The sequence below is a fragment of the Cyanistes caeruleus genome, chromosome 14 (genome assembly GCF_971803275.1).
Source record: "Cyanistes caeruleus chromosome 14, bCyaCae1.hap1.1, whole genome shotgun sequence".
NCBI classification, from domain to species: domain Eukaryota; kingdom Metazoa; phylum Chordata; class Aves; order Passeriformes; family Paridae; genus Cyanistes; species Cyanistes caeruleus.
In genome coordinates this window covers 5,699,226-5,723,664 of record NC_141714.1, presented here as the reverse complement: position 1 = coordinate 5,723,664, position 24,439 = coordinate 5,699,226, and the positions used below count along the sequence as shown (strand labels likewise).

The window sequence follows — 24,439 nt, the reverse complement described above, 5'->3', positions numbered from 1 at the left end:
CTTTTGAGAGACATTTCATATATTTTTCTCACTTTCTTGGCTTCTTCAAAGTACTACATTATTCATTTCAGTATTTATCTATTTTGTTTTCTCATTTTTATACTGTCCTTCACTCCCTCCAGTCACACGGGACTCACATTTATCAGGTTCTCACATACACATTTAAATCTTAATCAAACAGACCTCGGATGCATAATGTCTTAAATACATCCAAATTCCTCCTACGAGCACAGTTTTAACACAAAGTTTATGTGAAACCTTATTGTAGCACTGAGGGTAACATTGCTCTTATTTTAACCATGAACATTTGCATTCTCCAATCCAGTTATCCTGGGGAATTATAATGCCTCCCCTCACCTTCCCAACTTTGTTTAGATGTGATGAGACACCATTTTGCAGGCACACATTATGTATTCCACCGGCTCCAGTATTAATTTTTCTTGCTGTCAATGAGACCTCTACAAATTAAAGAGCTATGCAGAAACTGAGCCATAACAGCAGACGCAGGCATGACTTTCAGATACCACAAAGAAAATAAATGAAACCATCTAGCAGTTCTGACAACTTGATAACACAACATATCTACCCCGACCAAGGTATGGAACTTGAAATTACTTTATGCAGCAGTAACCTCAGTGCTTTTTCATGCTAAGTCAGGCACATCACACCTATACACTGTGCAGATGACAGGTCATTGCTAATTAAACCATAACCCATTAGCACTCATAAACACAATAGCAATAGATTTAGAGTTCAGTGACACCAGCTGGAATGTACAACATACTTCCAAATGTGGAGCCCATCACAAATTTTTTAAGCCACATATACAGAAAACACCTATTTGTTCAACACAGAGGAAAAAAAAAAAAAAAAAGGCAGTCAAATTTGCCTCAAAATATTCAAAAAGTGAAAATACATCTTTTTCTGGAAGGAGACATTCTGAAAAGTAAGGGTGTTTGTGTGCACTTTTTGTCACCGAATTGGCACTGTGGCTCACTCAAAGAAGCAGAGCTGGTTTTAGAGATCTTGGCCTGTTCTGATTTTCCTCTGTGGCCATGTGCAGTACTAGCGAGGTGAGTTCCTGGTGTCAGAACAGGGGACATTTATGCATCTGACATTTTGTTTACTGAAAAATAACAATGAAATAAAAATCACCTTAGTTTTTATTACAGAATGTCAGTTCATGATAATGCCCATTCCTTATGATTTGAACTCTTCATTTTCCCAGGGGATTTGCTTTAAGCATACTCCTAAGTTTTTCTAGTTAAAGGAAACATTATAGTATACAAGAAAAGCATATGTAATGTGTTACTAACCTTTACCTTAACCTTTCTGAGCTCTGTTTTCCTCACTGTTTTTCATTCTGGCTATGCAGCACTTCAGCTCACACCATCTCTGGTTTTCCTCTTTACCTTGTAGGTTTGAGTTTAAATAAAACATTTAAACATTTGAAATGAGATATAGCAACCTTACTCAGGCTCTCTAAAAATGGCAGATTTATCACACAAAAAACTTGACACTGGATGCCAGAAAGCCTCAGCTACATTCAGACAGACAACTACAGCTTCTTGGTATTCTGCAATAGAGGAAAAGTAATGGCATTGTAACATGGAAGCTGAGCATCATGGTTCTATGCAACAATATATTAATCATCTGTTATGGAGCAGAGAATGAGAATTGGATTTGATTTTTCAATACCTAAATATGACAAGTTCTCTTTTCAGTCAAACACAGAAAAAAGTCTATCTAGAGCTCAGAAAGGAAATTGGGGTTTTTTTTGAGATTTTGGTAAATGCTTTTCATTTTGTTATATCTCTAGTAAATTCTGTCAAACCAAAAGAAAGATGTTTTAAATGTTCCTATATTACAATACATGACATTATAATAGAATACATCCTTTATTTCAGTGTTTTTTCATGGTTCTAGAAAATAAGATTTTTATTTTTGAGGGAAGGGACCAACAAATCACATCCCCTGTTTAAGAGGTCAAAACCTCTTACTGTATATATTTGTACATTTTTAACCTATGAAATAGGCAATGGTCCCAGCTGCCTCTCATGTCTATTTGCTAAACAATTGAAGAGAAACTTAATTATCTTTTAGGATGCACCCTTTTCTGCTACAGTGAGTAAGGGCATGCAGACCAGTTTAGAAATGCAGAGTAAACACACAGAGAAGACTTGTATTATTTATCCAGGACAGCTATGAAAATCTCAGCAACCGATTACCAGCTGTGGTTTGCAGATATGTCACCTTAATTTTGGAATATTTACCAAAACTTTTCTTCATTTCCGTGTTCCTGTGGGGTGCCATTAATCATTATTTTTACCAGCAGTACTCCAAACTAAACTCGATTTTCATTTTTATTACAAGTAATACTCACTAAAAACCAATTTGCAGAGTTTTCATTAGGACTGGGGACGGTAGGACAGTGTTATTTCAGCAGAAGATAATTCCTGTAACACAGAAATGCAGCAGCACCAACAGCCCTGCTGGGAATCTGGTTCCAGTTTGGCTTGGAAAAGCTCACACACACTCGGTGTCAGAGGCTTTGCAAAACAGAGAGGGACTGGGAAGAAAAAAACTGCAGAAAATCAAAGAACTCAGTTCTACTGGTAGGAGAGAGGGCAATGAAATCCAGAACTGTCTCACAGTCCAGTGCCTTTTCTAGAACTAACTCTGTTGATTTAGCGTCACGTGTGATGCGATGCACGGCACCAATCTTCTCCCATGATCCCGTGTTTGGCTGGTGTTCTCTGCTCTGTCCTTCTCCCTTGTGGAATACATGAAGTGACTGATGTCTCTAAACACTGTACTTCCATATGGCTGAACACAGCTGAAACATTTAGGGTGCTGTTTTAAATAAAAATAATTATTTAAGTCTTACTGATTTAGAGATTAGGTCTGCTGATGAACAAGGGTCCGAAAACAGATTGTATTTTTCATGGAATAAATCTGTTTGAGTCCTTGGCCTTTAGGGACCTTTTCTTTTTTTATTTCTTTTTTTTTGATCAGCACCATTTAGCATTTTCTCAGCTTTCAATGCTCAGTTGTTTAGCCATGCGTGACACGCTTCCAATGGTAAGTTAACATAACAGCACATGTTTTTCCTGCTCATTTGGATTGTAAATATTTGTACTGCTTGCTATCAACAGCTTTGCAATTCTGTACCAAGCTGCATATATATGTTTTTAAAGACACTATGAATAGAACTAGATGCTGCATTTATACATAAATATATTTAAATTAAAATGGCAAAACAATCCATGTATAATAAGGAATAGTTTAATTTTCAGGCATGGGCTAGTCTTGAAATTGAAAGATTTAGGATGTTTGTGGTTCAGGTACCCACATTAAAACATTAACTTTCATTGACAGTGGCAGAAGCTGGCAGATGTTATTTTGCTTGTGCTAACTCAATAAACGCAGGTCAAACTGAGTTAATAAATCAGCCATCACTAAGTGTCAAGCAGTTCTGTTACTCAGAGAGAAGACAGGTGAGGAACCAGGCTTGTGCTTATCTGTCACTCAGACACAAATCTCCACCTGCCATGCTCAGAACACAGAGGAAAAATAGGGTTTCTTTCCTCTTTTGGTCTCACCCAGGAAGAGACCCTCCAGCTCATGCCCTGGGCCTCACATCACAACAGGGTTGATTCAGCCCATTTTTAGGGGACTCAGCTCGCTCAGAAAACTGGCACCCAGGGAGGGCTCTGCCAGCAAAGCTCCTGGGCAGCACAGAGGAATCTCACCCTTACAGGAGGGCTTCCATCAGCATCTAAATGCCAACTGGCACATAACAATAATTTTGACCAAAATGGCTTTTTAAAACGTGTACTTACACAAATCTTATATTAACAACATTTATTACCCACCTCTCCCGTGTTCAGCAGCCATCTCCCGCGGTGGACAAGTGACAGCACTGATAGAGACTGATTCACCTTCTCAAAGGCACATTTCCTTTAGCTGACCATGCTGACTTCTGGGAATACTGATTGGTGTAGAATTTATGATGACTTTTGCTGACTTCTCAATTATCCCTCCTCATCATTCATGTTTGGTCTTCCTTGACTAAAGTGAGGCATGATGGATTTCTCCATAGTTAAATATGGAAACTGTTTGGTCCTGACCTCACGTGTAAGATTCACATCTGGCCCTTTTCCTCATGATTTACTGGGAATGGAATCAGACTGGGTAACTGCTGATCACCACTCCACTGATGGCTAAATCATTATGGTAGAAGTATATGCTGACTCTTAAAATTGAGTAAATGTTTTGGCAAGAAATCATAGAATACTCAGTGACCTGCATTACTTCTGTCATTAGCTCTACACATGTTTTGTTACATGTCTGGATTTCTATCAAATAGTATTTATACTGGACAGATTTGGAGGACATAATCATACCTACAGTCACTGCTGAGGCTGAGGCACAGAAAACAAAGGCATCCTCTGGACAAAAAGATGGGTGTGGTTAAGGAGAAGGGCACAAAAATATTAAATCGTTCAATTAAATATTAAATCAAATATTAATTTACAGGTTCAGAAATGGACTTCCCAATGGAGATGAGTGCGCAGTTAATCCCTCCCAAGCTGTTTGTGTTTTTTTCCTAATCACTGGCTGTATAAAATGTCACTTTATTAACTATGTGCTTCCCTCAGGTTTCATGATTATTTTTCATTAAAAGCCAACTTTTAACTGTTGTTATGTGACTGAAAATTTAAACCATATCAAAGTTCACTGTTGGACATAACAATGAAGAACTCACAGCAAAATAAGTGTGAGGGGGAAAAAAACCCAAAAGCATAATGATAGTCTCTAAATTTGTATTTAGTCTCTCAAATAGCAAGAATGATTTTTAACAGATTGTAACAGCTCTTAGCAGAATTGCACATTTCCATTACCAACTCTTCCAGCACCAGGGACCAACATTGCTGCCTGATGGAACTTTGCAGTGTACTGCAGCAGCCATAAGGGTTGGATTCCTTATGCTTGGCTTGCTTCAGAATTGCCCTTTTTAAGCTACAAATTACTTTTTTCTTTTGCCCAAAGTCATAGATGGACTATTAAACAGGTGCTGCAACGTGTGCTGTACTCCACAAAACCAAATCACAGAAGTCAAGTGTCACCTCTGACCACAGACCTGGAGCCTCCCTGTGATGAGTACAGCACAGAGGGAATGCAGCAGGAGGGGCTGGGAATTACACCCGTGAATGGCACAGCAAATCACCTGCATAGCCACAAAGAACTCTCCTGCAGTGTAACTGCTTGAAGACATTCTACAGTAAATCGTATCCCTCTGCTCTCCTTCTTCTCAGGACCAAATTTATATGTGTAGGAGGAGTGCAAATCCAGCAGAGATGCTGTGCTGGATGGGTTCAGCAAGGAGCAGGAGTGGTTTGAGATGATAGGCATTAAACAGCTTTCAGATGGTTCAAAATCCCAGTTCAGCTCTCATCCTAAGAATTCAAATAAATGACCCAAATATATCTGACTACTCTGAAAGTATCTGAGGTCCAAGCCCAGAAATACACGTTTGTTTACCACACAGAAAAAGGCTGTGGATTTCTACAGACTATACTGATTCATCCCCACCCTGACTTACAGCTCTGGCTATGACCACAGAAGCATCCAGGATGGGAGGATGTGGGAATCACACTGAGATAGAGACACCCAAACAAGCTGCCAGCTTTTATTGCAGCAGAGAGCAGCTGTGAGGAGAGCAGCCTCCTCCCCACACCTGAGTTATCCCAGGACTGCACTGGGATGCCCAGACCTGGGGCAGCTCCTCAGAGCCAAGAGAGGAACAACTGCACAGTGCCCCACTGCCAGGACTGTGCTCCAAACAGCTTGGGAGCTGCCTGGATGACAGACTAGTTGAGATAATGAATTCTGAGCTAATTAAAAGACAAATATTTTGAAATAGTTGAAAAGAACATTTTTCAGGCAATTTTGTTAGCTTGTTTTTCTGAAATACATTTTTAGTATGGCAGTGTTGTCCTTCACACATTACCTCAGCCTCCTTCCCTGCACCATTCCCTGGAAGCTTTACTACTCCCTTAGGATGGCATGGCAGGTCCTCAAAACCCACAAACGTTGTTTGTGAATGCCAAATGGGACTTGCTCTGTCATAGACTAAGTCTCTGAGGCTCTTTTTGAAGTCTACAATGCTTTGAGTTCATTTTTAAATGCAGTCATCCCAGAGGAAAATCTTCAAATTGTTGTCAGGACAGTGACGGTCCTTTGTGATGCTACAAAGCCCCAGACTTTGCCTAGCAGGGATAAGATACTTTATATGTATATGTACTGCTTCTGCCACCCCAGTCTCATCCTGCATCAATGAAGAGAGAATACACAGCTAACAGTAAAATATTTTTTTTTCTTTTCTTTCTTTCTTTCATATGTTTTCAAGCCAACGTGAAGCACAGTGCTTCTCTTCCAAGTTAAGGTGGCTTTAAAAGTTAATAAGAAATTACTGAAGGAAATGCATAACATGCCCAAGGAAAAAAGCAAGTTGCCACTGCTACATATTCCTCATTCAGCAACAATACAGGTTTTACAAAATGCTGTCTGGAAACAACAAGAGCCTTTCACCTTTCTTATAGCCTGAAACAGTTTACTGCAAATATAGTGTAGGAATATGCTAAATACAGGAAGAGAAGATATCATCATATAGTTGTTTTAATTAGGACCTTAAAAGCCCAAGTAGTGGAATTTTAAGACTATGTACTGACATTTTAGGCCTATGCATAATGAATATTTAAACAATCCTGTGAATTACCTGCCTAGAATTAGAATTACAGCCTTTATTATGACCAGTGATATTCTTATTCACATGGTGCAATTTTCAAGAGCTTTATGTTATAAAAGGCTGCTCTGTTAGGTGTGAGCCTCAATTTCACATGAAAAATCACAGACATTTAAGAAATTATCTCATAGCAGTTATCACCTCATGTGAGATTGCAACACGACATTTCCTCTGTGCTCCCAAAGACACCAGAGAGGCAAAATTTGCTCGAAAATCACACCTTAAGGGTAGACAGATGCAGAGAGAAAATACACACGCTAAATGAGGATTAGTGTTCATACAACATTCAAATGGCACCTTGACAATTGCCAGGGCTATAAATAAATATCTGCCATGAATCATGCATAGCCCACATCCCTGTCTCTGTGTTAAGGCCATGGCAAATGAGGCCCTGAAGTAGGAAAGTGAATAGTGTACTGTTACTACACCAATTAATATTTAGTAAGCTATATTCTGCTACCCATCTTTCAGCCTAAGAAGTTCCTGTCCTTGTTTCCCAGGACATCCTGGACTTCAGGGATAGATTAATATACTGGGAAATGTTTGCTAGTGTTAATAGTAGTATTCATTAATATCTTGGAGCCCAGCCTTGATTGCTGATTGTGTTTCTGCTGGGTACAGAGGCTCAAATTCTCTGAAAAGTGGCTTATAGCTTGTAAAGTCCACTAGAAAGATAAAATTCAGAATAAGTTACAGTACAAGAGATAGCAGTTGTTACACAGATTTGCATTGTAAGAGAAATTAATGTTGCAGCTAAATATATTAGTCAAAGAAGATTAATTCTTATTCCCTGCATTCTCTAGGAACACTACTGTCTTTTCCTTTCTCCTCTTTAACAATTCTATTCAAGCTGAGATTTACTGCTTCAGACCCAGAAAATGCAAAGATAGAAGCTAGAAGAATACTTTTTATTTCTGTGTCTTATATTCAAGTTTAATATATAATTCTGGGCAGTGACAGCAGCTCTTGAGCTTTAGCCTTAAGATTTTTGGCAGTACTTTGATTAGTAAAATTACTGCTTCCCCTTCTGAATATAGACTTCTGCTAGTGTAGTTTCTTACTAGTAAAGCAGTAACTTTTCTCTGAGTACACATTTCCCAAGCTGTGGCTAAGTCTGTCCAAGTCTTACATTTACACCACAGTCTCCACAGCACAGTCTCTCACCTCAGTCTGGAGGATTTTAAAATATGTTTAATATCACTTTTTATCACCTCATTCTCCAAGCTTTAACACAATGGCTGAGGAAGGACAATTCTCAGAACAAAATGAACCCAAGTCATCCATTTATGAAAAGCAAAATGATGCCAGCCATACTTCATCACCGGCAATTAAGCATAATTTCTGGTTCCAGAAATAGGAGCAAAGAGATTTAAAGGCAGACAAGAGAACTGGCTTCTTCTCCTAGGCAGATATAGCACACTTTGAAAAATTTACTTTTAAAATTATTTTTTTTAAAATAAGCTCTTTGCCTGGATAGTTACCTGAGTCCAGAAACACAAATCCAGTCAGGCTTTCAAAGTACTGTCCTTAACCTCTCCTTTACTTTGAAGGTTGCTGATTCTATTAGCACATGTAAAACAGAGTAGGTATCTTGCAGGGGGGAAAAAGTTACTTTTTCACATAATTTACTCCAAAATCCTTTGGCCTGTTACTGAATCTTCCTTGTCATCTATTCCTGTCCATTAAACACACTCCAACATCGCTCCAGGAAGGCACAGTCCTCACACCTCATGGAGCTGCCTAAAAGCTCAGACTGCTCTGCAATACCCCAGACCTAATGGCTAAGCCCCTTTCAGCACCAAAAATAAAGCAAAACAAAACAAAATAAAATAAATGCGGATGTAGCACATTTCCTATCACTTGCAATCAAGCAGCTCGTGCAATGTTCTCGCTGGAGAGCTCAGAGTTCAAATGAAATCTCCCTTAACAGATCCTCCCATGTGCATCAGCACCCAATGGTAGCAGCACTCAAAGCGCTCTGTGTGCACCTGATGGCAAAACCCTGAGGTATGAAATGGAAGTGGCAGGCTGTGGGCTGTCTCGCTAAGTGGTGCTTAACTTGCCACTGCAATCAGATCCTTTGGGAAAATGGCAGGAACTTTGGGAGCTGCTGAAGCAGAGAATCTCCAAGGCTACAGCCTCTGTCCCAGCTGAAAAATCTGTTCATTCCAACTGCTCTCTAATGCCTGAGTGGGAGTTACCACATGAAATCCATTGCTTAACACCGTATCAATATTCCCCTAAATTCGGTATGTTTATGCTTTAAAACCTTCTTTGGGCGTTGATAAGCATAAAGCTAACAAAGCAAAGGTGGCAAAGAGAAAGGAACAAATGGCAGAAAAGAAGAATATTCCTGTTCCCACTTACTGCATTTCACTGCTGCCAGTCACTGAGAAGTTTGGAAATGGAGTCTAAGAAATAATCATAATTCTTGACCATGCTGTGCCACCAAAAACACATTTAGAAGTATTAGGGAAGGAAGGTAAATTTGCAATATATTCTGCATATGTAAGTATGTGCCAAGAAGAGTTGCTAGTTTTAACAGAAGCTTGACCTTCTTGCCTTTAGCTTTACCCCTCTGGTAAAGCCAGAGATGGTAGAAGGATGGGAAATATCACTCCAAATTGACATGAGCTCTACTTGACCTTGAGAAATTGTAGTAATTAGTGTGTGTACACATACACAAATGTCAGCATAAGCTTTGCACATCTAACTATGTTTGAAATATAAATAGCAATACTGAAAAATTAACATACCAGTCTCAGAAACCCGTATGTGCCTTCTGTTTAACTGTGACAACATGGAACATACAGAAGCACAAATTTAGAGCACCATCTGGAAAAATCCCATTAAAAAATATTCTTAGATGTTTAAGTCCTTAGCAAGCAGTGAAAGTACTAATAAAAAGTACAAAAATATTACTATATATAAGAAACAGAGCGTATTCAGAAAGATTTGTTAAAGGACCTTGACAGGGACAATTTTTAATATGAATTACTAGTTTGTAATCTCTTTGTGTCACAGTCATGGTTCCAACTTACAGTATTTCTGCTTCTTTAGGCAGCACGTAACTTATGATCTGATTTGTTCCCAGTTTTTTGTCTCTTGCTCTTTTCCTGACAACTTCTGGACTTTGGGTATTTATTAATTGATTTCATTCATTTAATAATATCTTTACAGTTGTCCATCTCCTGTTCCAGAAATGAAATACATTCATCATGGATAAGAAGCCTACAAAATTAAAGAACATACTGCTGCTATGTATTTTTTTGAAGTCTGTGGTCGAATGACACCTTTATGGTTGCCCATCAGGGACAGATACAACCACCTCTAAAAGAAATAAAGATAGATTTATTTTTTTTTTCCTGGAAATGGAATTGCATTGTCAAGGGCATACAATGACACCTGACTCCACAGGAAATATTAATAAATTTGATACATCCAAGGCTTGTTTTCAAGGAGACTTGATCCTGGGTTCCTGAGGACTCGTTTAGATTCCAAACAAATTTTTAAATCCTGCTGGTTTTTTTATATGATTCACTTCATATGGAGGTATTGAGGTGACTGAATTTTCTTTGAAGTACTGGTATGATTGGTTTCTTAGTTTTCTTATTTGAATTTTTAAAAGGTTGAGTTTTTTTGATTACATGCTTTTATATTTGATGCTTGATATTTTCCATTTGGTGAATGATTTTAAAAAGGCTTTCTGTTGAAAAAAGGGTCATTTAAGGTAAAGGACTGGTAAGGTTATCTTGTAACTTAGATGACAATCATAAACCATTAACAGAATATATTAAAAAACAAAGTAGGTGAAATGATAGGTGTTTAACCAACCCAAGCAGTAGGATTTTTTTAATATACATGGCATAAATCTATAAAAAATGAGTACAGCACCAGAAATTAATATCAACTAAGAACAGACAAAAGGGCTCCATTCATCAACTAATCCAACCTCCAAGATTAATATAGCTACCTCTCATCTCCTCTGACTTTAATTAAATCCCTCTGTCTAATTTCTTGAGTTGGTAAATCTCTTTAAATTAATTCCACACTCCTGTTTGCAAGACTGTTTTACTTCTAACCCTGGCTAGGATGGCTGAGAGCCTGGCACCTAGTATATATCTTCTCATTTGCTTCCATATTTAAACAGGCTGTTAAAAATGTTCTCCATGGCCAAGAACAGAGCTGAAATATATTTCTAAATCCAGTAATAGAGAACTGCAGTCAGACCAGTCACTCTGAAAAGACCATGTCCTGTAAGCTGTTTAATTATCCTATAAGAACACAAATGATTTAAAATGTTCCCACCCAAAAACAATCCTGTAAATCATTTCACAATGCTTTATCACATTTAAGTACTCTCCAATTTCCTTCCAAGCATGTAAACCATTTCCATCCATTATTCTTTTGCTTTATGGGACTCTGTAATTTCTTTTAAAGAAGTTGGTTAAATTTCAGATCGGAGCCAACGTAAATCTATCAGGTGTTTATATTAGTGGGGAAAGCATGGATAATTCCCAATGCAGTGTTTGTCCACTGGCCATAGTAAATGTCAGCTCTACCTCTACACTTTGGTTTATTCCACCTTTCCTGTGTTTCCTTTTGTACAACACAAGGGGGAAGTTCTTATAAGCTGGGCTGCCCTTGGCACTTTTTTCCTGACCTGCAGTGAAGCTGTTGATCTCATGTCAAAATCATCGAGTTCAGACAGGTACGGCTGAATCTTTCTCCATGGGTCTGACCATTACACCTCCATAAACCACGGAAACAACCAGCAGCTTTGCAGGCAGCAGCAGAGCCGTGAAAAGCTGCTCTCCATCCCCAAGCCAGGTGCGAGCAATGCCAAACTGCCTCTGCCTTGTGAGCCTGCAGACACTCCACAGACGTTTGAAGCGCTGTGATCAACTTTCCAGCGGTTCCTTCTGAGCACTAAACAGAAGGCAGAAGCGTGTAATGCGTCGTTAGGAAATTGCCCTGCTTGCAGAACAAAATCACCTCTCGCTGTGAGTGCCTTGCTCCAGCTCACCGCTCTCTCGGCTTCCCTCGATCTGTCAGGAGGAGGCACGTACTGTGAGCTTTCCAAGGCTATTGATTCTGACATGCCTGCCATTTCCTTAGCAAAATAACTCGCCTGTTTTCTACATAGAACCCTGGCAAGGGAACATTTACCATCTGGCTCTTAAACAAGGGGCAAGGAGCAATGCCAAGACATATTGTTCTGCTCAAATATGTCAGCAATCCTTTTATCTTCGGATGGTATTTGGTAAGTTGCCTTGACTAGCAGAACAGCATCTCTGCTGTTTCGCTCTCTGCCTTTGAAACAGCAAAACTGAAAGCCCTATGTCCTATATTGCACCCTCTTAAATCAGTCAAGCTAAATAAATATCCTGCCATCTGCACCTTCCACAGCAAAATAAAAAAAAAATATTAAAAAAAAGAGATAACACAGCCTGGCATGTTTCCAGGCAGCTGAAACATTGATGGCCTTGGTGAAAGGGGAGAGGATACTGACTTCAGTGGACAAAGATGCAAGATTAACCAACAGTGAATGAGCTTTTGATTCAGTTCTGTCAAGTTCAAGAAAAAGCATCATGCTCTGACTCTGGATAGAGTGGTGTCCTTGATGGCATGGAATGAGTTTTTGCATTGTTTTCTGCTAAGGAGTTAATGGTCAAAAGCAATGCTCCCTTGAGGGAAGGGTCTAACAGGAGCCACCCCTGGGGTGTCTCAGGAGCTGCAGGACAGTCCCACACCCTGCTCGAAGCATGCTGCCCCTCACATCCAATTTTGTGTGGAAATGCAGAACAAATGGAGACCTTCCAAATGTCCCAGTTTTGTCCCACCTGTGGCACTGTCCTACAGAAATGTCAGATCTCCACAGACAGCAAGCGGTGCTTACCACAAGCACCCTCACATTCACAAAGCACCTGGCATAGCCACACTGGCACATCAGTTCACGGGGTTAATCACCCAGAAATGAGGATTGAAATGATGGAATCAAAAACTGATCAACAAAATGGAAGGGGGTATTTTCCAAAGCTCTTCGCAGGGACACAGAAATCAGCCACTAACCTAACCACCCCTGCTCCATCTGCTGAGATCACAGCTGAATGCACTGGTGGCTATTTTGTGTCAGTGTCATGGTGATGTCAGAAAATAACCCATTAGTAAAAGAGGAGGTCTTGGAATAACTTGTAAGGGTTGACATAATACTTAACAGGATAGCAGTTAAAAGGCCAGAGAAGGTGATAGTGTTGCTTGAAAAGGGACATGAGAATTTGTGTGACTATGATAATTAAAGCTAATTATTGAGATACAATAAATATTTTTTTATTAATTTACTTTTATATTTGTTTATTAATTTACTTTTAAGATTGATGCCTCAGGCAAAGAGGAGTGAATATCTTCTGAAAGGATCCCTCCTGAATAGCACTGCAAGATGTGAAGTGAGGATGCTCTTTCATACTGCTTCTTCAAAATTATGGGAGCTATCCTCTGCTATGAAGAATAAATTATATGAGCTGAATCAAAATCAGCAAAATCACGTCCTCACAGGTTGCACAATTAAGAGTTCCACAGGGGAAAACATCTTAAATGAAAGACTACCAGAAATGTCTGTTTCTTGCAGAACTGTATCAATAGAAGAATAGAGTTTAAATTATTTAAGCAGTAACTTCTCATCTTCTACACTTTGATCAAATTTTAAGATTCTGAAGGAAGATTTTTCTCAGTTTGACTTTACAGTTGGCTCATTTCCGTGAGTGGCTTCTTCCCTCCTCACCAGTATCAATTAATGTAAAACCAGCACAGCAGTGGAGGCACTTCTATCAGGAAACTGCATGTTTACAGATGTGGCCCATTAAGACTGAAAAGAGGGATTCAACAAATCCAAGTTAGAAATATCAGAGCCAGAAATACCTGAAGCTCTAAATAAGACACAAATACTCACTATTGAGACTTTGGTACTATTTAGCTTCACCAGCACAGGTAAGTGTATACACACACTATTGTTTTCCAAATTGTCACTGACATATCAAAGGGGGAAAATGAAAGGCTTACGACTGAACTGGTACCATCAAAAAGAAAAATAAACTTTAAATTGTGGCTCAGACTGAAAATGGTGTGCTAGTTCTGCAGACAGAAAATGTGGAAACTATTTGAATGAGAGCATACTCTTGAAATGCAATTCCCTCTGTTTTGCTAGGGAGCTGAAGGAGCCAAGTGGAACAAGTCAGATCACATCTTCTAAGCCACAAAATGGTTCGAAGAGAGAGAGATATCATTTTATTTCAGGTAAAGGCTCGGGATATACTTCTTGACTCAGAGCCTATTCTAAAAAAAGGTCAATCTGGAGTATTCTTCAATCAAAATTTGACTCCCATTTTTTCCTACACACATCCTCTGTGACCATCTGGTATCACATGGAACACTGCATTTGTTCCAAAAGGTGAACAAACTCAGCATTGACCCAGAAGCTCTGCAGCACAACAGGAATTTCTAAAAGAGGAGGAAGTGTTCAATTCTCACGCTGAAATATAACAAACAGCCACATCTTTTTCTCAAGGAAAGGAACCAACTATAATGGCAGAGAACTTAGTTAAAGCAAGAAGGAAGAAAAAAAAACAAAAAAAAAAAAAAAAAAGAAGCAGAGACGTTCCATCTGGTTTCCCAGCTGCTTCTGTAAAGAAAAATCTCTCCCTGTTGAAAATTACAAAATTGTTGTTGTAGTGCAGCTCTTTCAGAAAAAAAATAAAAGCACAAGCATTCTTGACTGACAAGGCCTTTCAATAATGGCACAAGTCATGTTTTGTCTTGCACTTGTTACATTATTTGCATATGAGAGATTTTCCTAAATTACACATGAGAAATTAAATAAGACTGAAGGAATTGTAGGAATACGCAATAAGCAAAATCGTAACTTAAAGTAAAAGAATAAAGGAAACACGGGCCAAAGAGTGTTTCTCTAAAGAAAAAATGATTTTATTTCCTTGAGATTAAAATCTGTGAATGAATTTCAGCTGCCCACGAGCCTGCTGCAGAGAAAGATCAGGAAACATAACAATTTTGACTGGTCAAAAACCAAATTTTTTGGAAAATCTTGTCTTAATAAAGATATTTAATATTGTGGCTTTACTCAGCAGTCAGAGGACAGCTGTCTCTTTCCTCCATACTCCCCCTTGTTATAGATACATTTTATATTGTTGGCTTTTTGCAAATATTAAAATGAATGTTATGTATATAAGAATGAGAAATTTTGTTTTATTAATATAGTTTTCTTTATTTCTGTTATTGATGAAATTTAGAAATAGTAGTATAATACATATATGTTAGGCTATGGCATAGTATTAAAATAAAAACTGCTTTTGTTTGTATAACCCAAAGACTAAGGAAAAAATGGCTAGAGAACTCCTGCATTTGTAAACTATCTTATCCAGATGAAGACAGAAGAGACCAGAACGCTGGGGGGAGGAATTTATTGCATTCCTGGTATCAGAGAATGTAAATCTCAATGGTGCCAAGAAGATTGATCTATTGGGAAGGGGGCAAGAGAAAACTAAACAGAAGAACACCAAAGATCCTAAGAAGAATGTATGAATATGTATGGGAATTTATGGATATGTAGTAGGGTTCTGTTTTTAAGGGACAATCCTTTGTTAATAAGGTGTGCTCTCTTGGCTGAATGCAGAGACACCCGGCCGTATCTGTATACTTTATTTTTTTCTCCTAATTGTTTTTTTATTAAACTTTTAAATTCTATAAAAATTATGTGAACCTCGTTTTTCACACCCTCGCAGGGAGGGGACAGAGCAGGGTGTGAGGATGCTGCCCACAGGCTGCTCCAGATCTCCCTGCACCACTTGTGCCCTTTCTGGTCTCCTCCTGAGAGCCCACTGCCCTTCAGGCACCAGCTCCCTGCCCTGAGCAGCTCCAGACAGCACCCACAGGAGGATGCAGGCTTTCTTTGTGCTCACTGCTGTGCCCCTCTTACAAATTAACTAATTTCTGGTGGTTAATGTTATAAATGAACTAAATTCTGGTGGTTAATGTTATAAATGAACTAATTTCTGGTGGCTGAGGTTACAAGGTACTATGGTTTGGCAGTCGTGTAACGTACAAAGAATAAGAGGATGTAATGGCTGGTTGGGTCCATGTGGGAGGAGGGAGGTAATTTGAATAGGAGGAATGTTCTAGAAAAGCAATGTCATGGAGGAAGGCAGCACCTCCAAGTTTGATTGGAGGAAAGACCGAGCAATGAAGCGGAGAGAATCGGCAATGATTGGCTCAGGATGTTTGTCCGTACAGACCAATGAGGGGCCTGGCAGCCTGACAGCGAGCCAATCAGCAGCAGGATTGAAGGAGGCACCAATCCCAGCCCCCCCGAGGGGATAAAGGCTGTTTGAACCGTCCGCTCGCTGTTCTGACGGAGCTCGGGTCCTGAGGAGCGCCCAGCCGCGGTGGGGTGCGAGCTGTACCAGGTTTCTTGTTTATCTGATCTGTTGGTGTTGTCTTCTGGGCTTATCCCAGGGCCTCGCTTTCAGCCGTTCGTGGTTTGTTTTAATAAACGAGTTTACTTTTCAGTGAAAAAAACCCAAACCGGCCTGGTTTAGAACACCCTCACAGGCTCATCCTGCCTGAGGCAGAGCCTGCCTTGCATGAGAAGCTGAGCACGGCCTACACTTCAGCTCAGCCCGGGCAGAGCCCTGCTCCCACCGTGTCCCTCTGGCCAGACTCCTCACAGCCTTTGGAAACGCCTTGTGACAGGCTCATTCCTCCCTTCTGGAGACAGGGCTCTTTGTACTGACTGGCAAATGCCAGGATTAGTTAATCTGTAAATTCCACAACACATTCCTTATTTCCAAAGGCTCATTCTTACCTAAATGAAAGCTGCTTTGACTATTTTTGTTTTCCCTTTTCTCGCTCTCAGGCCTTGTTGCACCACAGCTCTGGGGAAGTGGTTACTGAGGGTAAAGTTCAATTATTTGAAGCTGGGCAAAAGAAGTGGTGGTAGACCCCCACACATCCATAAAAGCAAAGTATAGAAACTCTCTCTCCACAGGGTATTCTGAGTATTTGTACGTCTCAAATTCTTTGCTGTGACAACAGTCTCAAGGCTGGTGACTTTTCACAAGGAACTGAAATTAATGAAGTAATGCTTAGTAGTCCCTCAACTTCATAAGAAATGTAAAGTAGCTCCTCCTAATTCTACTCAGCCAATTCCTTGAATTTCAAATGTAATTTGGGGTTGGTTAAAGAAAAGCAAATCTGTCAGAGCAAATCAACATGAAGTCAGTCCTGAAGATGAAACTTTGCTAAAACAGTATCTTCTATGTGATATTTTACTGCCTTGGATTTTTTTTACAAATGTAATAAAAGGTTTTCTCAATATTACATTTTGTTGATAAATTATTTTCATATTAAGAAGTAGAAGTGGAGAAAACAGTCAAGGAATCATAAAATAGAAACATATACAAAAAGAGAAGACATAGAAAAATGGAGATTATAGCAAAAAAAAATCATATATTGGCTTTTATGCTTCGTGAAAATGTGAGACTAATGCTGACTAGCAAAATGCCACTAAGCAACACTGGCATCAAAGGTTCTACAAATAATTTGTGTTAACTAACCCCATGTAAATGCATTTTAAACACATTGTAACAGCTCTTGATGTGCCAGAAATGACAGGTAAAATGAAATCTCTTGTCTGTAGAAGTCTGATTGCAAATACTGCTGTTCTGTAGACCATAAGAATCCATTAATATTTTGGTTTGGCAATTTCAGAAAGCACATGAAAAACAGATACAGCACATGAAAAACAAACTCTCATTTTGTATATTGAAAAACAAAATAAACAAGAGCCAAAAAAAAACCAAAAAAAACCCCGCAGACTAAATCCTATAGACTTTAATGGAGATGAAACTTGTAAGATTCTATAGGAACTTTTAAATACGATTTTGTAAAGGGAGCAGTATGTCCTTCCTATAGGTCTTTAGCATCATTATGTTAGATTCTGAGTACAGGACTGTAATTTTCTATTAACTTTTATGGGATGTTGAAAAAAAAAAATCTAGGGGAAATTAATTTCTTATTAAGCTCCATGATTATTTCTTGAGGCGTATTGTAGTAGTATTATAAATAATGTATCATTTGTATAGCACATTTCACCTTCAGAGAACTTTACAACTATTAGGCAATATTTAATCTTTTCTGACTGAGTAGAAACATCAGTGCTTTCCAGAGAAACAATATGAGCTCTATCATCACCTTAGAAGTGCATTTAGAATAATGTCTGGCTATTCTGAATTTCAGCATTTCAATTTCCTGGGGCTAAAAACATGGCAGGAATCTAAGCTGTGTCCAAAATTCAGAACTTTCAGACATGGACCATTAAAGGCGTGCATCCAACTGCATATAAGCCACTGAGCATAAATGATGCTTCCAAGAGATGGAGAAAGAAATGTTACAGGGCTTGCTCAAAGTGTTGGAAGCTCAGAGTTGTTAGCATGAAGCAAGGAAATGTGAAAAAGTGTTGGCTGAAATTGTCTATAAAATTGTCTATGTTCCATAGAGTTCTCATTTAAATCAAAGGCAAAATTAACTTCAAAGGAAGAGGAAGCACACAAATAGTGTACGTAAAAAATGAGAACCATTTCTCTCATGAAGACTGCTAATACTTTATAACTGTGACTGTTGTGCCTGAAGCCTATTTCTCCCTGCAGAATGTATTCCCTAATATTTATATCCATTTATATTCACAAGGATTAAGAACAGTGGAGCTGTCTCAACCAGTTAGTAAAATCTCCCATGCAAAAGCCGTAATCCTGAACATTACTGGAGCTGAATTATGGACCACGAGCCTCAAAACCTGCAGAGAGCAGTTATCCCAAGGGCACTTCACACAACCTGGACTAAACCAGCTCCAAAGGGAAACAGCTTCCAAGTAAGCTATAGAAGACATGGTGGTCCAAATCAGTGACTGGCTTACTGCCACCAACTTACCTCAGGGATAAATTATTCCACTTTGTCTAAATTAATTTGCCCCTATGTCTTGAGGTTACATGTTTTTTACGTAGGCTGTTATGAAATGCCACATACAAGTTTCACTAATCAAAAAAAAACTTAAAATACAGCATAGTGAGAAGAGACCAAGTTGAAAATTCTTTCTGCTCTTAAAAAGAGTCTCAAATTAAAAGCAAAGTATCTAAATAACCAGATTTAGAGCATATTTTTACATGTAACTCTATATAGATCAACACCTGTTTTGCTAATAGTTTACTGCTCAGTTATACTACTTCCTGGAAGATAGTCGCATGAAAAATTGTCAGACTACATAACAGACATGATTTAAAACCAACTGTGACATGAACACAAGGAAAATAAAGTGCCACTAATCTTAACGAAATTCGATTAGAAATTATGAGATACCAGGCTCTCTTTTTTCACATTATTATTAATGTCACGGGTTTGGTATTTGTGCATATACATTTGTAAATGTGTTAGTAAATTCTGTAGGCAGGGTACTGCCATAGCTGGTTGTTCTGAGCCTAGGGAGAGGACTTTCCTTTTGAAATCAGTAGGAGTTTTGTTATAGACTTCTTTGAAAACAGGTATCCTTCCTATATTATTCATAACAATTGATACACTAATGCCCAGAAGAAGCGAGAGGGATCTGACATGATGTGCAGGTATTACCTTTGTACTCCAGAAGGTGATACAAGGCTTTGAAAGGAAAATATATCTTTGTTGCTTCAAAACCTATTTGAAGCCTTTTTACTGTTCAGCTATAAATCTGAGCAAAATTTCTCTGTGTCAGTTGCAGAACAATTTGGCACCACTAAATCTGCTGAACTGTCAGAGTGGTCAATTGGGCCCATACTTTCAGCATAATGTTGTAAGGAAAGGAAATTTTTGTGATTCTATTGTGTTCATTTGTCAGACAGTGAGTACTTAAGAGCCCATTACTAAGATGTTAGAAAATCCAAGCAAGCACTATATCAGATAGGAAAGCAGGTTCCAGTTTTCTACTGTTTTGAAACTACCTGGTTCAGTTGAACAAGGCTCTGCCACTGCTGGGTGACAGGGCAGAATTGTCAGGAGCAGGCCATTCATGGGTGGTTACCTTTTAAACACTACAGCCTACTGATAACAGGAGAAAATTGGGTCAATCTGTTACTGTTTCGAATTTGACGGCTGCCAAGTTCTTACTGGTAGCCACAATTCAAAGGAAAAGCGGAAAAAAATACAATTTCTGCTACCAAGATGTTTTCAAAGAAATTTTCTAAGTGACCTTCATCATCAAAAATACTCTGGAGAAGTTCCATGGGGGTGTCACTCAAAGGCCTCTTCACCTTTCCAGGAGAGGTTTGGTGAAAGCAGTCTCAGCAAGGCAGCATTTCAGAGCATCCCTAGGCCACTGTACACTGAGAAGCAGAGCTTTTGTGAAAGCCCTTTTCACAGAAAAGGAAACATTTCATAGAACAGGAGATTGGCAATATTCACCTTCCTTCAGAGGGGCAGTTAAAACACCAGAATGTTCTGCATTGACATGACTTAATCGGTTTCTCTCAGATTACCCCCATGTGCATATAACACAGTGCAATCCTGTGTTTTCAGTGTATGCATTTTCCCATGGTTGCTCACTAGAGCTGCCCTATGACATGCTGGAAATATGCAACAGACAAATGTGTTCTGATCCTGACCTTCTTCCTGGGGTGATTCTCTCTGCAGGAAGTGGGGTCTGGTTTCAGCAAAGACATCAGGATGAGCTCTCTGATTCTGCTGAGATAACGCAGGCTCCCAGGGCAGTGCTCACAGCACCAGGCCTGGCAGAGCTCAGGAAACATTTGGACAATACTCTTAGGCACAGGGTGTGAGTCTTGGGGCTGTCCTGTGCAGGGCCAGGGGTTGAACTCTATGATCTTGTGGGTCCCTTCCAACTCACAGATTCTGTGGTTATGTGACCTATCTTTGCCACATTACCTCCATTTCAATGCTGCAAATTAAAGCAGTGGAGTACACAGAACTGCAGTAGAGCTATCACCATGGCAAAGCATGGACATGAAGAACTAGGGGATCAAAGAGCAGAAAATTTTGTGTTTTCTTCTCTTTGTGGCAAGTGAATGCAGCCTACGCAAAGTGCTGCTAAAGGCTCCAAATGTTCTGGAACAGTGCCTGCTGACAAGACTAAGTGTTTAATGCAGAGATCCTTTTCTAGTGAACGATAAAGGCCAAGTTAGGAGTTCATGTTCATAAAGGACATTAATATCACAGGCCTTTACTGCATTATGAACTAATTCAGTTTTACACTCAGGCTATTTGAGTAAATCTAGCTTTCTATTTTCATCAACTGCTGTTTAATAAGAGTTTGAAGCAGAAAATGATGGCAAATCATTTTCTAATTTTTTAATTTAACTCTAAGATTGTTCTGATAACCATATTGGCTTGGACATAAACAACAATAAATGCAGATTGGCATCCACAAAAAGGATAGACAGTTCTCTAACCACTGTAATTAATATTGCTAGGCTGCATACTTTAAGGTCCCTATGTTTCTCAGAGTTGTGGTGTGCTAGCTAAAATCTGTTCACTCAGGCTGATTTTGGCTTTCATCCACATATATTAATTTTGCCCAGAAGCTTTCCAGAAACTTAATTAAGCTGGCAGGTTGCATTCTCTTATGGTCCATCTTGAGCAAAGTCTCATTTTTAAGACTTGAATTAGAGAACATATTCATTTGGGCTGCCTACTTAAAACTCTTAAAGAAAAAAAAAAAAAAAAGGTAAAAAAAATGAAAGAAGCCATCTTCCCTTAAAGCGTGATTATTTAATTTTCCATGAAAAAGCTGGGCTGTTTATATTGAAGTGTTTCAAATGCACTCCTTTTTCTGGAAGTGAAGGTGTAGGCTTTGCAGTAAATAACTGGTCAGCTCCTCAGAGAGTGAATACCCTCTGCTGCTGGTTCCATCCTTCAGAAATGCAGTTCATTCTCTGACATTTTGTGATCTACTCAGACCTTGACTGTTTAACTGCTGGCTCAGACCTCCTAACCATTTCAATAAGTCATGAAAACTTTTTTATTTACTTCTAAGCACAGTGAGAGGATGGACCTGAACCGAGACTTCAGATTCAAACACTTCACACTGTGAGGACTCAGAGCTGACTCATAATTCCACGCAGGAAAAGAAGGAAATTCTAAAACATTGGAGCATATGTTTAATTCCATTTCCAAACCTGTGCCCATGCTTTAATTCTGTGAGTAGGGACTTTCAATTACGTAATTTCCTGAGCTCCTATTCTGGGTTTCCTAAATAAAGTTTTCTTTTACCTTAAAAGACAGTAAATACAGAGCTGGTTAATTTTCATAACCATTTAAGCCAGTCACAGAACTAGTGCAGAGGTCCAGTGGTCTGTGTGACCTTCTGGGCCAGAGGCTGTTGTCTGTGGCACAACAGGGTCCTCTAAGGAATTGTAATGGAATTGCTGCAAAAGAAAATTGATGTCCTTGAGAAGGCCTGCTATCCAACAGGAAAGACTCAGACGTAATCCAAGATAGAAATCATTTACTTTTCACCCAGTAAAATTAACAAAAATATTGAGAATCTTTGAATTATTTAAGTCTCTGCTTGAATTCTCCCAAAAAGAGGATGAAAAAAGGGCCAGAAGTGGCCAAATAATAAGTGCTACATTAATAACCAAGTGGTCACTGAGTTCCATGTCAGTTTGCCTCAGTAAGAGCTAATTGATCAGCCTCTGCAAATATTTAGCTTATGCTGAATCCCCATACCTGGAGAATTGTCTGCAGGAGCATGTCCTTGCGTGGCTGAGGTAAACGGAAACTCCTGCTGTGAAACTGAGCACAAGCATTGTTTCCCTCCAAGTCTACTGTTAACAGCTGCAGAATAAACTCTAGGAAAATTTTTCAAATAAGCTAATTTAGTGAGTAGTTGATGGCAATTATGTAGCTTCCCCATGCTGAACACAAGCCATCAAACAGAGAATAGATCAAAACAAGGAAGCTCTTTGGTTTTCTTTCCCATGAAGTCCCAAGCCACCTATGTGCAAATGACATATTCTCTATTCTGCCTACAGAGGGCTTAGCTGAAAGAAACTTATTCCCTACCCAAAGATCAAATTAAGTCTATTCAAGAAACAAAGTTAGAAACTGAATTTCAAATAATTTAATTACACTATGTAATTACTTTACAGAATCCATAAAGTATTCATTAAACAATAGTAATTCCTACCTGATTCCCACCATGATACACATCAAGCTTTTGAAACACAAAAATCCTTAAATTCTTTCTTTTACTGATCTAATGAAAATGTTAAATTACACCAAGAGACGCTGAGCGATTGAAACAACCATATCAAACAGATGATTTGAGATGATACAGTGAGCTTCAAGGTGGGAAAACATTATTAAATAAATTGCTAGGGCATGAATGCAACACCCAGTGGTTAAACTCAGTGGGTCATAAAGGATTCTAACTATGATTTCATGTTATTAATGAATTATTATGTGTTCATCTAGCTCTCCAAAACAATCGGTGAAGTCGTGGGTGAATTTTTGTGGGCAACTGTTCTGCAACAGAAGGATGTCTCACGTTGTCATTTAGTTACCACATGCCCTTAGAGAATTGCAGCTCCTATCTGTCATTTAGATAGCTAAACAAAAAAGAGAATAAACCTGCATCATCCTCAGCTGCTATTGTGTGGTTCTAGTTCACTGGGCATTTAATTAAGATTTGGAAACTCAGGCTGCATTCTGCCATCCCACTGGAAATGCAGCTTGGACATCAAGGACTGTCCCTTCAGGGCATCAGAGTTCACACTTGCCACAATCCCTCACAGCGAGGGGGCTGATGGCCACTGGGATCTGTGGCAGGGGACAGTGCAGACAGACCCTATCCAGATGGTGCAGATGGATTTCTTCACCAAGAGGGCTCAAATATTGAGCTCCATGGACCTTCAGTATACTTCCCACCTCCTATTGGGCAGGTTTACATTCAAGATCAGGCCCTTGGTTTGGGATCCTAAAGCATTTCACATCTGTGCTGCTTGAACTTCACACTCAAATGACAGAGTCATCCCCGCCTGGGGTCCCAAGCCCGCCTCTCTTGTGACCATTTGTGCATTGATACTGAAAATTGGGCTAATGGGTAAGAGAAATGGGCAATCCCAGCTGGTTTCGGAGAACCCTTCTCTCTGCTGTGCATGCAAGAGAGGTTCCCATCTTTAACCAGCTTAATTTAATTGTAAATGTATCTCCACCGTGCCTGAGCACTGCCTGGCACAGAGTGCCCTGTCAGATTATGACCCTCTGGGCAGCGCTGCAGCACAAATTGTAAAAGCTATTATCAGCCCGACAGACAAAGCTTTCCTGTAAAAACCCCTGGTTTCCACAGGAGCTGTACAGTCCCAGGGAGCCTCCCAGCCAAATGGATGTCATGCATGAGAGCACATCAGTGCAGCTCCTCTAGTGTCTATGGGACAACAAGACAGACTAAAAGCAGGCACTTTTACAGGGGCAAAACTCCTCCTGTGGCTTGAGAAATTCATGCCAGAAGTGTCAGTACTCATTGTGTGACTGTTGCAGACACTCCACAGAATTTTTCCAAGCATTTCCAAGCATTTT

The 24,439-nt window shown here is 39.3% G+C and overlaps 2 long non-coding RNA genes across 6 annotated transcripts; one reads left to right on the top strand and one right to left on the bottom strand.

Moving 5' to 3' along the window:
* The first annotated feature begins 15,265 nt into the window (after nucleotides 1-15,265).
* On the top strand, nucleotides 15,266-23,505 carry LOC111929353 (uncharacterized). 5 transcript variants are annotated; one of them, XR_015276496.1, is made up of 3 exons: nucleotides 15,266-18,746; nucleotides 21,894-22,056; nucleotides 23,336-23,505. It is a non-coding gene; the product is annotated as an uncharacterized LOC111929353 (long non-coding RNA). The 5 variants fall into 5 exon arrangements; XR_015276498.1 differs by lacking the exon at nucleotides 23,336-23,505 and having other exon boundaries at nucleotides 16,213-16,268; nucleotides 18,566-18,746; nucleotides 21,894-22,136; XR_002864669.2 differs by lacking the exon at nucleotides 23,336-23,505 and having other exon boundaries at nucleotides 16,224-16,284; nucleotides 18,566-18,746; nucleotides 21,894-22,136.
* On the bottom strand, nucleotides 17,696-20,458 carry LOC147650524 (uncharacterized). The gene is made up of 2 exons (XR_015276499.1): nucleotides 20,306-20,458; nucleotides 17,696-20,226 (listed from the first exon to the last, which is right to left on the bottom strand). It is a non-coding gene; the product is annotated as an uncharacterized LOC147650524 (long non-coding RNA).
* Nucleotides 23,506-24,439: the final 934 nt, after the last annotated feature.